The 19,200-nt window shown below is 35.6% G+C and overlaps 1 pseudogene; it reads left to right on the top strand.

Moving 5' to 3' along the window:
* Nucleotides 1-14,514: 14,514 nt before the first annotated feature.
* Nucleotides 14,515-16,969, top strand: LOC138923028 (olfactory receptor 2M3-like; annotated as a pseudogene).
* The last annotated feature ends 2,231 nt before the right edge of the window (nt 16,970-19,200 follow it).

The following is a 19,200-nucleotide window of genomic DNA, read 5'->3' as shown; positions in this document are numbered from 1 at the left end:
ACATTCACATATTTTCTATTGTGCTCAAGTGTCCAAGTAAAGCACACAGAACAAAGGCCATTTCTACTTGTGTCCCTCACATCCTCCTGGTGTCTATCTCCCTCAGCTCAGGCTTTTACATATACCTATGCCACCTGCAACCTCTGCCACATTGAGGACATAGTCCTTTCTCTTTTTTACTCCATAATCCCCCCATTCTTAAACCGTATTATCTACAGCCTTAGAATTAAACAAATAAAATGTATCATCAAGAAAATCATGAAAAAGACTGTCTTATTCATGATATGTATAGGAAATTACTGAGGCTCACCCTAAATTAGCCAGCCATGGTCGTCTAATGGTCAAGATTTGGTACAGTCAGCACTGTGGCCTGGGTTCATTTCCCAGTCAGGGAGCCACACCACCCACCTGTCAGTTGCCATAGTGTTGTTGATGCATGTTGCTGTGATGCTGAAAGCTATGCAACTGACATTTCCAATACCAGCAGGGTCACCCATGCTGGATGGATTTCAGTGGAGCTTCTTGATTAAGACAGACTAGGAAGAAGGACCTGACCCCCCACTGGCAATAAAATTGGCCATGGAAACCCTATAAATAGCAGAAGAACATTGTCTGATATGGCACCAGAAGGTGAGAGGATGGTGCAAAAAGACCAAGAAGGGTTTTCTCTGCTGTATGTAGGGTCAATAGGAGTCAGAATCTACTGTATGGAACTAATAATGACACTCTAAATTATTGAGTGAAATCCAAGTCTTCAGTGATAAGTGCTTGAGATTATATAGATATAACTGATATAAATTTAATGAATAATTAAAATAATCATATATTGAAATATTTTCTTTCTGAAGATTTTGGATTATCTGACTATACCACTGGGTAAAAGATCTGATATTATGCATAAGAGATCCTCATTCATGCTTTGACAAGGTAAGAGCTCTCACTAAAAATTTCAGTTTTAAAAAGCCAAAAAGGTTACCTTTAGAAATATTTTATGTTAAATTTCTGTTCTATATTTATCTACTGTTCAAATATTTAAAAACTTAGAATTAAAAGTGTCAATTAATCTTGAAAAGCCAAATTTGATATTATAGAAAGAATAAAAATATTGTTCCTTATTCATTAAAAAATAAATATGAAAATTATCTGTTCTTTAGAATATCATAAAATATGAATGAAAGGTATGCTGTGAAAGGAAAAGTGCATTTCTTGGTTTGATTCCTATTTTCTTATTTGTTGTAAAAGAATGTGTTCTTTCATTATCACACCATGGTTTCATGGGTGTGCACACATGTCCAACCTCATCAACTTGTATACACTAAGTATGTGCAATTTTGTATATATCAGCTATATCTCATTAAGAAAAAAAGAAATATGTAAGTTTGTTAAGATTACTTAGTTTAGATATATAGTCACATTTTTTTTCCTACCATTATCTATTGCAATACAACACTTCATCTTTTAACCTCTCTTACTTTTGGTTCTTTTTGGTGTCAATTATGTTTATTGAATATATATCTTTTATCACAGAAGTGACAATGACTCAAAAATATGTATGAAAATTAGTGAAATTGAATTATACCTAATAAAATCTGAAAATAAATTATCAAAAATCTACTAAGAAAGGGAAAAAAGTAGAAGTAGTTTCTATAAGTAAGAAAACATTAATATTCCATGAAGATTCACAAAATTTGAAAAATATTAAAAGAGGCAATACTTTCCAAGAAATATTATAAGGTGGACAGTATTTGATACTTAAACTATACAAGAAGATTTCAAAAAATATTTGAAGTTTCTTAATTTAATTAAAAAATAATGAACACTAATAAAAATTTACAAATAAAATACAACTGTTTAATAGAAAGTAAACAAATAAAATAAAAAATTGTGTGTGAGTCATCCATGAATGAAGTTTCCAAGAGAAAACTTTTCTTTTCCAAGTACCTGATGCTGGGCAACAATGACCCCAAAACTTTGTGGCTCAAACAATACTATATTTTATGATCTCATAATTTCTGAGTCAGGAATCCAGGAAGAACTCATCTGGGAGGTCCCAGTGCAGAGTACCTCCTGTGGCCAGGTGGTGACAGGCACTGGAACAGCAGGCTTCTGCAGCAGTTGGAGGATGCCTGGGAATCTCTCGGTCTCTCTCTCTCTCTCTGCAGGTGGCTAGATTGCTCCCATCATAAAAGCTTCAGGGAAGTAGATTTTACAGAGAGGCTGAAATATCCAAGATCAAGTATTACTGAAGGAACAAAGTGGAATACACAATATATTATGACATGGCCTCAAACATCATAGAACATCATTTCTGGCACATTCTTGTTCAAAGCAATTTTAAAGGCCTGCCCGATGCAAGTGTAGGGAGACGTACATTTTACCTCTTGAGGGGGAAGCAGTAAGTTTCTAGAAAGGCTGTGACTGGGAGATATAGCTGTACCGATTTTTAGAAAACCTAATCTACCACAGTTCACGGCTGAATATTTCCTACTGCAAAGCAAAATATACTCATTCCTCTGTCAAAACCCACCCCCCTCAAATAAAACCTCAGCACCAGCCTCATCAGTGTAGAGTTCTAGGATCTCTTCATATAAATAAAATCCAGGGAGAAATGCCACATCTCAGGCACAGCTGCTTGTGTCAGCTCTAGTGTCATCTTTTTATCTGATGACTTGTGAACTAAAGAGAAAATTACCTGCCCTCTCACACATGCTATTTAATGACAGGACAGGCATTGGTCACAGCCAAAGACACATCTGTTCAACAATGGTGAAAAAAGAAGGCATGAAGCCCTCACTGGTCATGGCAATTCTGAAGTCCAGCTAGACACATGCCTCTTAGTTGAGGCTCAGTGTTGTGGTCCAGGAATACTTCTCAACAGCCTGTGGCTTCCCTCTCTGAGTTCTTGGGTCTTTCCTCTCTGTCTTTACTTCTTTTGAATAAATAAACTGACTTTTCAACAGAGCAGAATTTTCAGTCAGATTCCCACAACAGTCAAGTGTCTAAAAGCCTCTCTTCATTGTATAATGTCTCTGTTCCTGCACAGAACAGGAGTCCTCAAGACCACTTTTAGTTATGACATCAACTGCAAGTTTGAGGGTCCTTGAAACCATGCTCAGGTTCAATACTTTGCCGTAAATAGTCGCAGAATTCAGAAAAACCATTATCCTGTGGTTATGTTTGATTACAGTAAAAGGGATCTAGGTTAAAATCAGACAAAGGAGGAGTGGCATACAGCGGGTCCAGGAGAGAGCAGGCACCAGCTTCCAGTTGTCCCCTCCTGATGGAGTCATCCAGTTCTTCTTACTTACTTCTCCCAGTATTGATGTGTGGCCACATGCACAGAATATTGTAACCAAGCAAGCCTATCTGAAACTTCATGACAAGAATTTTAATTTGGGTTCAATCACATCAATAACAATAAATGCATATGTGGCTTAACTTGGTCTCAAGCCCCTCTTGAGGTCACAATGACACTGCGTGGTGCAGGGCTTCCCACCTTAAGTCACAGTGTTGACACAGACTATCTCATGTGGCCCAAAGGCCCCAGGAAAAGAAAGAAAATTTTCAGACAGTACATTTGAAAGGCTTAGAGGTTCCCTTCCAGGAGCTGAGGGCAAAGGGCAAACCTGTCTTCAGCAAACGCTAATGCATTGCTGCACAGGTCCCTTTAGTCCATGCTGGCCAGAAAATATATGTTTAAAGCTCTGTGGGTTTTCTATGAATTTTGTCGGCATTTACTCCATTAGAGAGAACCACAAGTATCAATCTCTTCAAGGTAAGCTTTTAGGTACCTTGAGATCACTATGAGTCAACTGTGGGACAGACCTCCTAAGGTCTTAGAAGCCTCATCATGTACCACAGAAAATCTGTGGGTTATGCCCTTAAGATTTTGGAAAGCCTTCTGCCTATGTGCTGTGCGTTATATGAGTTATTTCCTTAGGTTTTTACGGGGTCTTAATAAGATAATTTATATTCCCATCTTGGATTTGATATTTGGCCTGGGCTTTTTCTTAATTACAGGAATCCTTTGCCATCTGAAGAGGCTGGAAATGGTAATTTTATTTCTTAACCCAGCAAGTCTTGACTCCTTTAAATTTGAAAGTTTATTCTTTAGCTCATTTTCTCCTTTCTCCTTTTGTAGTAGACGATAAGGAAAGGTCAAATGGCAATATTCTGCCTGGGAAACTTGTTATATTATCATGCTAATTATGTATATTTTCTATATTCCCCTTTACCATGGATAACAAAATATTGACACCTTATATCACTGTATAAAATGAGTCCCCTTCCCTTGAGCTTTAATAACATTTCCCTTACTTTTCCTTAAGTCCTCATTGACAGACCCCTTGAGTACCTGTAAGCCTATGCTAGCATACTTCTTGAGGCCATTTAGGCTTCTGCTAACAGTCTCTTCCAGATCTTTCCAACTTTTACCAATGCATATTTTTAGTTTATTTTTATTGTATCACTCGATTTCTGGTAATAAAGCCTATTCTGGTTAATAATGCTGTGTAATAAATAAAACCACTTATGTTTATGGATTCTATTGTTCAGTAAATCAGACAGGGCATAGTGGGGAAGGGGTTCTCTCTGTTCTTAAATATCTAGGAAGATTCTGTGGCTGGGAGCTGGAATCAACTGGAAGTATCTTTACTCAGATGTCTGACAGCTGATGTGGCTGTCACCTTGGACATCAGCTGGAGCTGTTGGCCAAAGCACCTATCCTTGATTTCTCCCTGTGGCCTGGATCTTTTCAGAACCTGGTGGCCTAAGGGCAGACTCTTTACATGATTGCTAAAATGTTTCATGAATGGCCATTCCAGTGAGTGAAGCAGAAAGTGTATTGCCTTTTATGACCTAGCATTGGGAGTTATGCAGTGTGTTTTACTGGTTCAAACACAAAACTTTGACAAATTTTAAGGAGAGAAGTTGTAAAATGGCACAGATTTTAATACTCTGTGGAAAATTCAACATAACTTACAAATTAAAATAGGTTACATATACTTTGAAATGAAATAATAAGAAAAACACTTAAACATTTAAAATGTAGTCTTATAAAGAGATATTATACCATTTGATACATATATTAGAAGAAAGAATAAGGCAAATATTAATGACTAATAATCTACATAAAGAATTTAGGCAAAGAATACCCAATGCAGCACATAAAAGGAAAAAGAATAAAAAAGGTCAGAGAAAATGATAATATGATAGAAAGCAGCAGTACACAAAATAAAAATATTTTAGGAAGGTGAGGCAGCATTATTCACAATAGTCACTACTTGGAAACAACCCAAGTTCCCAACAATGGATGAATGGATAAAGAAGATGTGGTATATATATACAATGAGATACTACTTAGCCATGAAAAAAGATAAAATTGTGACATTTCTGACAACACTGATAGTCTTTGAGGGTATTATGCTAGGTGAAATAAGTCAGACAGAAAGACAAATACTGTATGATTTCACTCTTATGTAGAGGATAAACAAGCAAACACATACATAAGGAGAGCAGATTGATGGTTAACAGAGGGGAAGGGGACGATGGGAGAACAAAAGGGGTAAAAGGGCACATATGCATGGTAATGGATAGAAACTAGACTTTTGGTGGTGAACACAATGGCATCTATACACAAGCTGAAATATAAAAAAAGTACACCTGAAATTTACATGTGTTATAAACCAATGTGACCTCAGTAAAATAATTTAAAAAAAAGAAAACATGAAAATTATTGACATTTTATAAAGAATTGAATATAAATGTTGGACATCTGGGTGAGTGAAGGGTCAATGAATAGGATCTTTTTGAAAAAATTTGTATTTTGAAAAAGAGGCAATCTCTGAGAATGCTTACATTCCTTTAGTTTTGTACAACATTTTAGGATAATTAAAATGCAGAAAAGTTTAGAATAACAAGTATTTTATTAACCTCTCCCTGCATTCATAAATATTAATATTATATTATATTTGTTTTCTATTGATTGACTAAAGACATATTAATTAATAAATATTAATAAAATGATAAATCTATTTGTTTTTCACCAAGTGACTGTCCCATCTTCCTCCAAAATTTCATTATTTGGTGTGCTCTATTCAAGTCCTTACTAATACTTTTAAATACATGTATGTCTTACCAAAAAGTATATAAAATTGCTGCAGGTTTAATTTCTTTTTTTAAGATTTTATTTTTTTTCTTTTTCTCCCCAAAGTCCCCTGGTACATAGTTGTATATTCTTCGTTGTGGGTCCTTCTAGTTGTGGCATGTGGGACGCTGCCTCAGCGTGGTTTGATGAGCAGTGCCATGTCCGCGCCCAGGATTCGAACCAACGAAACACCGGGCCATCTGCAGCGGAGCGCACGAACTTAACCACTCGGCTACGGGGCCAGCCCCAACTGCTGCAGGTTTAATTTTAAGAAAATAGAAATGGTTTCATTTTATAAGAATTCTTATCTATTTTACCACATTCACTTAGGTTTTTGTTCATGACATCATCCAGGTTGACTTTAGAGCTCTATTATGGATTTAAGTGAAGATGTACTTGGAAAGAAAATATGTTTTTAAAGATTATTATTAATGTATAAAGTCCAAAACCAATATACCATGTATGTTAACATTGTGTGAGTGGCAGTAAAGAGAAAATCTTCACAGTACCATAAACTGCAGCTCTTGTCTTCTTAGGAAAGGTATACAATTAAGTGAATTATCAAATCAACAAGGACACAAGAAAATGTGCACGAATCTTCTGTAAAGAAAGGCAATGATAAAAATTCAAAATATAACAATAACAAAAAAATTGAAGAAAAACTCTATATATTATAAAACAGGAAAAAAGAGTGATAAAAAATAAAAGAATGGGAAATAAATTGAAATATGTGAAAATGATAGAAAAAATCCCAATTTCTACTACTAATTGCATAATTCACAAATTAAAAGCAGAAATATGCAAACAATTTAAAAAACAATAGCTATATTTGCAAAAGAAAACTCTAAAAAATAGGAAAGTTAGAAGTTCTATAAAGAACGGAAACACATACACTAGGAAACTATGAATCAAATAGTTTAACAATTTGAATTTCTGACAAGTGGGATTTGCTCCTGTGAGGCAAGGATGGTTTACTATCAGAAAATCCATTAGCGTAAGTTGCTATATTACTGGAGGAAATGAAGAATGTTATATGATTTTCAAAGCAGAAAAATCAAAAGGAATTTAATAATGTTCAGTGCATATTTAACATAGTAAGTCTGAAAACACCAGTAATAGAATGGAAATTACTTAATTTACCAAAGATTATATACAAACTAAAATATATTAACTGTATGATTGGGATTAAGATGGTAATGATCACTGCACAACAGTTTAACATTGTAATGGATGTCCTTGGTAACAGGGAAAGAAAACAAAGTAAAGACAAATATGAGATTTAAGATTCAGAAAACAGTTGGTTTTTAGAGAAATGATCATCTCACTAGAAAAATCAAAAAAATCAACAGACACTCTATTAACCTGAGAAGGTAGTTTATCAAGATCAGCCTACAAAATTACTGAACATTCTCTCCATGCCAGCAGTGATGACTTATAAAAAGTAAAATGCCATTTACAATAAAAAGATAAGTATAGGATATAGATAAATTAATGTAATTTAGAATACAAAAAATCCTCTATGGATAAAATAAATGACATGCAAGATGATTGGAAAAATAGCAATTCTGTGTTGAAGGATGGGACCACAATATTATAACAATGTTAAGTATATTCAACACAATTTTTGAAAATATTTAGTTATCATAATAAAATACAAAAAGACTATTGGGATACAGTTGATTTCAAAATCCAACTTAGGATATATAGAAACTTAGTATCTGATAAAGGAGGAACTGCATATTAAAAGGACATAAACTACTGTTACCTGGTAGGGAGAAAACTTTCACAGTATATAGAGAAAAATAAATTTATATTTCTATTTAAACATACATAGAAATTAGACTCGATTGATTTAAGACTTGAGTGATATTATATTATAGAATTGTTTGAACATAATATAAAATAATATATTTCTAATAAGGAAGAATGGATGGTTTTTTGACAATCAAAGATAAAATAAATATTTAATTAATTCAACTTAAGAATATTTGTCTAGTAAAGGACATCATGGCCAAGGTGAGCACACTGATACAGACTGAAAGAAGATAATTTACATGCCTAAAACAAACAAACCAATAAAATCTAAAATAAGAAATCACCTTTGAAGAGACCCCAGTTTAATTACAAATCAGGGAAATAAAAATTAGACATCAATGAAATATCACTTTGTATTAGAATAGGAAAGTTTCACAAGCTGAATAATATTAGTGCAAAACGTGGGCAGGTAAGAATATTCTAAACTGCATTTTGAAACATGGCCTGATATTAGCATCTTGGGAGCAATCTACTGGTATGCAGTTAATTTATATTTGCATATAAAATATCTCTCAGCAATTGTGCCCATGGATGTTTATACAAAATGAATTCCTGGAAATATCCAGAATAATGAAAACGATCCAAATAACTTAAAAATTGCTTTTAGTTATGAGTAACAAGTTGCCTAACATATGTGATTTTATCACAAAATTATTTGCTTTTTTAAACAAAATAGCCTAGGTTTAAGCAATTGAGATGGAAGATAAAATTTAGGCAATGCTTAAGTCTTAAGAAAATAGAAGTGTAAAACAAGAGATATCTTCAATGACACAAATATTTGTTTTTAAGCCATAGAATTAACAACTAGGTAATACTGTAATATATAAATGGATTCAATTAATGACTTGAAACAGATATTCCATGTATGGGAATTTTGTAAATGATAAATAGCATTGTAAATCAGTGTAGAAAGGATGTAACTCAAGACACGATTCTGTGAAAACTGGAAATCTATATGAAAAAATACAATATTATATTCCTATCTTTTTGCTTTGATGAGAGATAACAATGATTTTAATGCAATTTATTGAAGAGGAAATATGAATGGCCAGGAAATACTGGAGACAACTATCCAAATCAGTAGGGAAAATGCATATTACTGTAAGAATGAAAAACAATTTCTTACAAACAGGTTCACAGAAGATTAAAAAAATCAAATGATTTTGATGAAAGAAGATGCTCTTTCTGTTTACAAAGCTATGAGAATATAAAATAGTCCAAGCATTCTTGCATGCAACTGGGCATTTCTTTGCAAAAACCAAATATATTTCCCTTCTAGAATATTGTTCCTATCCTTCATAACTCCCAGGTAGAGAACATCATTAACAATAAGGAGGGTGACTTAGAAGTTGAAGCAGATACTAAAAATGAAGTGGATTAATGAGGAGATAATGATTCTGAATTGAGCATGGTGAATATGAGATGAGGAAGGATTATCAAAAATATATAAATAGCAAGCATTTGGTAGCATCTAGAATTCAGAAAAAAATGAGTGAAGACATATAGATCCAGTCATCATAATTATGAACCAAAGAGGAGGAGGACACATCTAAAGATCTTGGGATATCAGATTATTCCAAGGAGGAAAAATTAACAAAATGTATGGTATTTGGAGATAGTGACAAGACAATCAGTACTGGAATCTGGAAAGAATAACCACAAGTGACAAGTTTCCAAAAAAGAATAAATTAGAAGTGTGCTGAAACCGCAAGTCAAATGATTCCCAGAAGGAAACCACTTGAATTGTCAGTTTGAAAATAATTGGTGCATTTGAACAGAGCTTGATTTAATGGTAATAATGCCCAAAGCACAATGAGTGTTTCTCTTCATTTTATTTTAAAATGAGAAATCCAACTGCCTGTTTGTCGTGTAAACTTTTGGATTTAATAGTGAAATACTAATTCAAAATGACAAAAGGTGAAAAGAAAAAAGTGAAAACTGAGTCATTAATATATGACTGAGCCAGGAGATACATGGGAAACAAATATTAACAGTTTATACCATTAATCTAGAAAGTGACAGAATTTTATTTTAATCTTAAATATGAATAAGATTCACATTTTCAAGATGGTAAATTAATCTTATATAAATTGGAATGAAGAAAGATGCATGTGTCTTGGAATTTAAAGGAGAAATATGATTTGGACAGGCAACGGACTGTGGAAGAGGGAAGATACTCCAAGGAGAGAAACCTCCTGAGAAGAGACCTAAGCTCAGATTTGTGTGTTGTCTCTTCGATCCATAAGTAGAAACGCAGTTTGTATTGAGAAACAGAGAACAGATGGCTTCAGTACCTTCTGCAATCCTCAAAACAAGATCAGTGAGGACATGAAAGTCTGTTCTGCAGCAAATTTGAACCAGTGAACCCTTTTGAGAAGGAGAGTGATGCAATCCAATGATGCTTTGGGAAAAACCCAAAAGTAGTGTTAGATCATGAAAGAGGAGAAAATTAGTTTTATCCATAATGTCAGGAAGTGAAAATGCAAATAAAAAGATTTTTTTAAAAAGTACTGATGAGCTTTTTCAAAAGGCATTCACAATCCTTTCTGTGAGAAGAGGTTTGAAGTTTCTGTCAGGAGCCAAGGACAGTTTTTGCATGCCATTTTATCTATAACATAGAGCCTAGCTTTTGTGTCTGTATTTGGATGTGGGAATGTGACATCCATTGGCAGAATGCAGCACACTCAGGGCAGACACTTGGGCTCAGTGAGCCCAATCTGCATTCAGTCAACTCCCTCTTGCCTCATTTTTCTCTTCCTTATTTCTTAGTCCTCTCAGTTTATCTTCAACTCCAAGACTTTTTCCTTCATTATTTGCTGCTTTTCAATATTACGTGGCTGTGTCTGGCTTTACTCAGACAACATGATTCTCCTCCTCTCTTCTGTCCACCCCACTATTTTCAATTTCCATTTTGACCTGTAAATATAAGTGTAAAAGAAACATAAGTTACCTGTTTAACTACAGCTGTGTTGTATGTTTATAAAGTCAGCAATGTGTCAAACCATGGCTCTTTATTTCATACTTTGAAGATTTGATGAGAATTCATGATATTAATAAGCTTGTGAGGAAATTATTACATGACACATAACAGTGAAATAATGTGCACTGTCTCTTAAAAGCATACCTCTAACACCTCTACCAAGCCATCATGCACTCTCTCTCTCTCTCCCTATATACATATATATATATATTTGAATACATAAAAATAAATGTATTATTCCTAATATCGTATTACTGACTAAGGCTTTGCATACATATGTTTCACTTGGGGGAGACTGAGTTGATTGGGTTTGGAAATAAAGGCCTTGACGACCATGAAAGATTCTTCATGCCAGTTTCCTGTGATAGGGCAGTAAAGGAAATGAGAGTTTGTGACATTAGTTTTGAGAAAAAGTGAGCTGATAAAATATAACATAATAAAATATTGTATTCATGTATCTTCATATTCGTGTCCAATTTTAAGAAACAACAAATCATAAAAAAAGAAAAATATATAGTCTCCACCTCTCTGCTTACTAAAGTTAAATATTGCATTTCTCTGTTGAGAAATAACAATTCAAAACTGTGAGTCTTAAATTTATCAAAATCTTCCTGACAGTAATAGAGACCAGTTAGTCTTGATTTGTTCTACTGTCCCACACTGTGATTCTTTAGGAGAGTTCTGATACAGACTAAATGAAGAGATGATTTTCCTTATGTGGACAGAGAGTGAAGAGGTATAGTGTTAAAATATACCAGTTTTTTAGTGCACAAGGGTTGTAAAATGGAGCCATGAGAAAATCTTAGATGGCAAATGAGACCTAATTATAGAGTCAGCTCCAGTCATTTGTTAATAATGGAGACACAGCAGCACAGCAGGAAATGATTACAGTGCTCCATTAAACAATTTATCTTCTATAAGCTGCTCCAGCAAATTCTATTTGGAGGTTTGGACACAGAATGAACTGCAGGATGTCAGTAACCTTTCAGTTCCTAGATGATCCCAGCTATGTGAGTAGGATCGAGGCTTAAAGCAGTATATGGCTCCAGTTAGGCAAAAAGCTAAATAAGAATACAAATAAATACAGATCAAAGAAATATACGGTCCATGGAGTTCCTCAGGCTGCAAAGCTTTCTCAGCACTCCTGATCTCCTAATTTAAAAACTAGTTAATTATGGGGGCTGGTCCCATGGCTTAGTGGTTGTTTCATACACTCTGCTTCAGTGTCCCGGTTTGCAGGTTCAGATCCCAGCCACGGAACTATACCACTCATCAGCCATGTTGTGGCAGAGACCCAAAAATAAAATAGAGGAAGATTGGCACAGATGTTAGGTCAGGGCTGATCTTTCTCAAGCAAAGGAAAAAAAGGAGGAAGATAGGCAACAGATGTCAGCTCAGGGCTAATGTTCCTCAGTGAAAACACACAAAAAAATAATTAATTATGTAATATAAGTCCAACTTGAAAAAGTTGATTAGTCTGATATTCTGTGTATAATTCAAGGATGTGGCACAATTGCTTGAAACTTTATTTTGTAGAAGAAAAAAATGTCAAATGTTTAGAAGGTGACGACGTAAGTAATCAATAAGCGTGAAAAAATCATAAGCATTTTGCAATCTTAATTATTGCCTCTAGGTTTTTGGGTTTTTTTAGGGGTGGCATATAATGTAGTGTTGCACAAGGATGAATGACAGACTAAGCTTTTAGAAGGTTTTAAATGGGAATTGTGTGCAGAAAGAATGAAAAAAGTAAAGATTCTTTAAAAAAATTAAGTGACGTGTTGTAGTTATCCACACAATAAGGACTGGGTTTCTAGACAAGCATTCTAAATATGAGAAACATTTCTAAGAGAATTTGGAATATACTAAGACTTTAGGACGTGGTGAATATCTATTAGAATTGTTGAGTTGTTAGATTCATGCAATAGATGAATAACGCTCAGATAGAGTTTAGAAGGATATAAAGGTGAAAGAGACAGGACAGCCCTGCCATTTGTTCACAGGTTAGTGGGGGGCCATTTAGAATAACAATTTATTACACTGGAATATGGTAAATAGAAATAGAGAGGTGTGTTTTAAACTTTATATATAGTCTTCTAGTTATTTAGAATGCCAGGAGAAATGAATTTTTTAAAATAATTATGGTAAGAAGTAATTAGCAGGTTAGAGATGTCAGCAAACATTAGAGTGACAGAAAGCAGATAGAAATCAGTGGATGAATAAATAAAAGTCCCCGCACAAATACATGAATAAAAGAGGAAGCTGACAAGAAATATTTTCCATGTAAGGGCTCAGATTGCCTTGAAATCTCCTGGGAAGAATGGATGAGAATGAAAAGTGTAGCTTTGAGAGGGACATTAAGTGAAAGACTTTTACTGAAAAAGATGCAGACCTGACCCCCACCATCCCTTTCTTTCCTACCTCCGCATACAGTGCAGTCAGAAAGGAGACATTTACTAGAAACAAAAATATCCAAAGATCTGTTGGAGCTACATTGGTCAGACTGCCTGGAGGTATTATGGCTTCTAGTGTAATATAAGCAGCCCGGGAAAGCTTTTCTTCTTTTGGCACTTGTTGCCTCCAGATCAACAATCTGTTTCTACAGCCACATCATAAAGTTTGCTCATTCATCCAGGCCAGCACACTGAGTTGTGTGAAGTCCTAAAGCAACCACCCCCTTTGCAGGAGAGGGTTAGAGAAGAAAGGACAATATCTGAACCACAAAAGAAAAAACACCAGCATTTCCTTTAACAAATGTCTTGATTCACTAAGTATCTAATGAATGTGACTCACTAAATCTGTCTTGATGGAATTTACGTCCTAATGAGGAGAGTCAGACAAAAAGCAGAAAAACTAGTATAGTCTTAGATGAGAGAAATGCCAAGTAGAAAAAAAAGGCAAGGTAGGTAGCTTATGTAGAGAGAGGCCACGAAGCTCTATGAAGTGGAAAGCATTTGAATAAGAGCCTGAAAGCAGTGAGGGACTTGGTCTAAGGCACAGAGGGTGGTCAGAGGGAACAGCCAGTGCAAACACCCTGGATTAGAGCATTTGAATGTGTTCCAGAGATGAAGAGGCTAGTATGGCTGGAGGGGAGCTGAGCCAATGAGTTGGTAGGTGCAGAGGTCAGGAGTATAATGGGTTCCATTTCTGTGCACATAAAATAGAACGAACTCCAGGATGTACATGAAATCAAGAACAGGCAAAACATAAGCCTTTTAGATAGATATTAAAATATAGGTTATGTCTAGGGCAGGATGGACTGTGAAAGGATATGAGGAAATCCTTTGGAAATGTTCCATATTTTTATTTGCGTGATAGTTGCATAGGTTTAGCCATTTATAAAATTTTATCCATGGTACGTTGAAGATGAATTCACTCAACACTCTTTTCAATATATATGTTTCACTACCATAAGAACTATATACAAATGTCAGGAGACAACAGTATAATATTGCCAAATTATACTTGATAATTACTTGATTATTGATATAACTTGGTTGCATGATAACATGTTCATTACACTTTAATTAGCTTTAAATCTATTATAATGGAGCATTTTAAATGGTATTAGGCTAATATGCTTGCTTTTGCTATAGAGTGGTACAAAACAGGTAAGAAATAGCATTATAATGTCATGCTTTAAATCAGAGTTTTTGTAAACTAAAATGCACAATTTTAATCCATTTGGCAGAACCACAAGGAAATTTTTATTTCCCAAAAGTTAAAACCAAAATATCAGGCACACTTCTCTGAATTGCTCCCAGAAGAGGAAAAGCTCATGCAAAGGGATAGAAAGGAAGCCAATGCCTTGATCAATGAAGAGAGTGACAAGAGAAAAAAAGAGAAATAGGTGAAAAAATAGAAAATTAAAAATATGCTACTGTGTAGAAGAGTCTTGCTAAGGGAGTGGAAGAGATTAATTTTATATAAATTAGAATAATCTAAAATAAATCCCTCCAATAGTATTTATTTAAAAATATTTCTATGGTACACAGTGTATTTCAGGTAATGTTCACACATTATAAGTGTGATCTCATTTAGTCTTAACACGCTGCACTATATATATTAACAAATACCAGAAATTACACACTATAAAAATAAGGCTTGGAGAAATTAATTGTCTAAAGTTACACAGCCAAAATAGCCTGTTCCAGATGTTTGAGCTATGTTCTTGCATTCTCTTCTAGTTTGCTTCTCCGGTAAAATGGCCAATCCAACAATGTCTCATGGATTCACCTGGTCTTAAGAGATAGAATAAAGGATGGACATATTGGTGAGGAACTACTTCCACCACACCTCACCGTTATTAGCAATATGTATTATTTAATGAACTTCTGATTGATGAGTTCTCAATGTCTTTTGTTTATCTGGCATTTGACTAATCTTATCCCACTTTCACTAAAACATGCTTCCCTCTGCACCTTGGTAGACGGAATTTTTATTAGAATCATAGTGTGATATGCTAAGTTCCGTGGAAAATGCCATTGATTTCCAAGGAATTCATGAGTCTTCTGATGACTCAGCGTATTTCTGAAGGGATTATCCATGGTACATATTTGAGCTGACTGGTTGCTAAAATTAGACTATATGCATTTTTGGAACTTTCTTATGTCTGTTAGGTTCATGTTTTAGATTTAAAGTCACATCAAGCTAAAAATAAGGTTTAATATTCTTAGTCTAGAATTTTAAAAAAATCACATCCAGAGAAAGAACTTTTTTTTTGAGGAAGTTTAACCCTGAGTTAACATCTGCTGCCAATCCTCCTCTTTTTGCTGAAGAAGGCTGGCCCTGAGCTAACTTCCATGTCCATCTTCCTCTACTTTACATGTGGGACACCTACCGCAGCAAGGCTTGCCAAGTGGTACCACGTCCAGACCCGGGATCTGAACTGGCGAACCCTGGGCCGCCAAAGCAGGATGTGCGAAATTAACTGCTGCATCATGAGACCAGCCCCAAGAGAAATAACTTTTTATGTGTAGACAATATCATAAAGAGTGGTGATCTAGGCTGGAAGTCCTTGACATTTCCATAACACAATCCCAGCCATTTCTCACATGTTGTATTTTCCACAGTGAATATATTTATCGTGGCATGGGAGAATCAGAATTCCAACTCTGAGTTCATCCTGCTGGGAATTTTCAGTCACAGACCCAGCTGCATCTTTCTCTTCTCTCTGGTCTTGGTCATCTTCACAGTGGCCTTCATGGGAAACACTGCCATGGTTCTCCTCATCTACCTGGACACTCGGCTCCACACTCCCATGAACTTCCTCCTCAGCCAACTGTCCCTCATGGACCTCACGCTCATCTGCACCACTGTACCCAAGATGATCTTCAACTACTTGTCTGGCAAGAAGTGCATCTCTCTGGCCAGTTTTGTGGTGCCCAGATATTCTTCTCTGTGTCCCTGCTTGGAGCTGATTGTTTCCTGTTGGCTGCAATGTCCTATGACTGTTATCTTCTCATTTGCCACCCATTACAATACTCAAATCTCACAAGCCAGAAAGTCTGTGGTAATCTGGTTGTTTCTTCCTGGATTTTTGGCTTTCTTGATGGCATAATTCTCATTGCATTTGCATTGTCCTTCTCATATTGTGGTGCCTGGCAAATACCCATTTTTTCTGTGATTTCCCTGTCCTTCTCACTTTCTCATGCAGTAACACATTGCTATTTGAAAGAATATTTATTTGCTGTGTTATTATGCTTCTCTTCCCTGTAGCAGTCATCATTGCTTCCTGTGTTCACGTTATTCTGGCTGTCATTTGCATGGGATCTGGGCAGGGTTGCCGCAAAGCTTTCACCACCTGTTCCTCCCACCTCATGGTGGTGGGAATGTACTATGGAGCTGGTATGTTCATATACGTGCAACCTGTTTCTGATCATTCCCCCATGCAGGAAAAGATGGTGTCTGTCTTCTTTGCTATTCTTACACCCATGGTGAATCCCCTCATCTACAGCCTCTACAGCAAGAAAGCGGCCAGAGCATTCATAGAGGTGTTAGGGAAGGGCAAGTCTGGAGATAAAATTGCATAATTAACTTTTTCTACATTTTTTGCTTTATTCTTCAATTTAGATATTTAACTCATGTAATTCAGCACAGAATATTTACCCATATTTGTATCAATAGATTTATAGGCAAGTGTACAAGATGTAGAAAGTGAAAAACTGTCTCTGTGCTTGCTTGTTCAAATAATATATTTCTTTTGTTATGGAAATTTGAAGTATGTCTACAAGTAAATATTTGTTGCAACACAATATGCGTAACTGTATAGTTTGTTTTATACCATACTAGCTAAAAAATGAGAGGTATTTACTCATCATAATACCACATAGTACCATAATGCCACAGAGCATTTATAAACATTCTGTGGTTTTTAACATATAATAGTTTTATCTTTGGCCAATCAAAGAATTCTGAGGAGTTTAATATCATATCTCAAATTGGTCAACTTGTAAAAATGAATGATCAAGTTAATTATATTGAAAGTTATAGCTATATATATGAGATTGTTATAAAAATTAATAAAATTTATCCAGTAGATAACACAGGTATTAGACTGGTGGTTAGGCTTATTGAGCCTATCTTGTAATGAACACCATCCTCCTTCAGGATATCAGAGTTTTGGGAACCCCCATTTATTTCGTTTTTCTACAGACATCAGCCTTCTACATGGGAGACTGAAATGTGAACAAGAATCCTGAAAGTTTGGATTTTTCATCCTTAGACATCTTGACCCTTATGTGGGTCATGTACTGTATTGCACGTAAAAGTGATCAATTTTGTAAAAAAAAAAAAATCTAGGTTTTATGAAGTCTAGATATTTTCTATATATCATGTGAGACATCATTATAGGTATTGTTGTAATGATATTTATATAAAATTTAATGCAATTCTGAAGAATCTTGTGTTTTTATGAGAAACAATCACTATGCCTTAAACTGTTGTTTTAAAACTCCGTTGTAACATCCCCACTATATTATTTCCTTCACTGAATATCACATTAATACAAGCTTAGCAGCTCTAAATAACAACTATTTATTACCTCATAGTATATATGAATAAGAATTTTGGTGTGACTAATCTGTGGTATTCTGCTTAAGGTATCACAAGGTGGCAATCCATGTGCTGGCTCGGGGCACAGTTTCACCTGAGGCTCAGGGTCATATTCCAAGCTCATGTAGTCATTGAAATAATTTATTTCTTGTACCTGAGTAACTCATGCTAGCCTGCTTCTTCAAGGCCAGCAGGAGAGTCTCTCTGACCTCAGGGACGGCCTAAGGGAGGAGCTGGTGATGTCAGCATGATGACAGAGTGAAGTTTCCAGGGACTCCCTCCCCTCCAACATACAACGAAAAGGGGCATCCACACTCCAAAAGATCACTTCCTAACACAACAGAAAAAAAATGACAGAGAGACACAGAGCCACACAATGGATGAAGAGCAGAGAGGCTGGAGCCCCTGTCGGATGAGCTGGAACAGGGTAAGAGGGAACTTCGCCCCTCAACTAAAGACTGTGATCCATGACCATGGGAGGTTCTGTGAGGGAAGGAATGGGGGAAGTGATGCTCATTTGCAGGATCACCAAGGACTCACTAGTGCCCTTGCAGCCTAGAGGGAAGCCCTCTAATGGGGCAAAAGCTTTTGCAGGGGGGGTGACATCGTTAAGCCAACACCTGAGGAGACCAGATAGTGAAAGTGAGAAAGCCCTGAGAGCACACCGGAAAAAGTGCCCCTCCCGCAACCTGCCCAGTGCCTGGTATCTCGGCTGAAGGTGGCGGGCTCAGAATACCCAGCTTTCAACCCCCATCCAGAGGCAATACTCAGTAACTGAAACCAAATAATATCAGAATGCAAAAGACCCAACCTATCTCCTCTAATGACATCAGACAGTATATCAAATCTCCAGACCAGAAAGAAAATGACAAGCACTCAGAATTCAGTCCTGAGGACACAGGAATATGTAACCTAAATGAGAATGAATTCAAAATGGCTATCATCAAAAAACTCAAGTTGGTAGAGGTATTAAGGCCACTCCATCAAGAAGAAATAACACTTAAAAATATCTATGCACCCAACACAGTAGCAACAAAGTTCATAAAGCAACTATTAACAAACCTAAAAGAAGATATTAATAATAACAAATAATAGTAGGGGAAATCAACACTCCACTCACATCAATGGATAGATCATCCAGACTGAAAATCAACAAGGAGACAGTGAAATTAAATGAAAAGCTAGACAAGATGGACTTAATAGACATATA

The sequence above is a fragment of the Equus caballus genome, unplaced genomic scaffold (assembly GCF_041296265.1).
Source record: "Equus caballus isolate H_3958 breed thoroughbred unplaced genomic scaffold, TB-T2T haplotype2-0000440, whole genome shotgun sequence".
Classification (NCBI taxonomy): Eukaryota; Metazoa; Chordata; class Mammalia; order Perissodactyla; family Equidae; genus Equus; species Equus caballus.
This window is presented reverse-complemented; position numbering and strand designations above follow the sequence as displayed.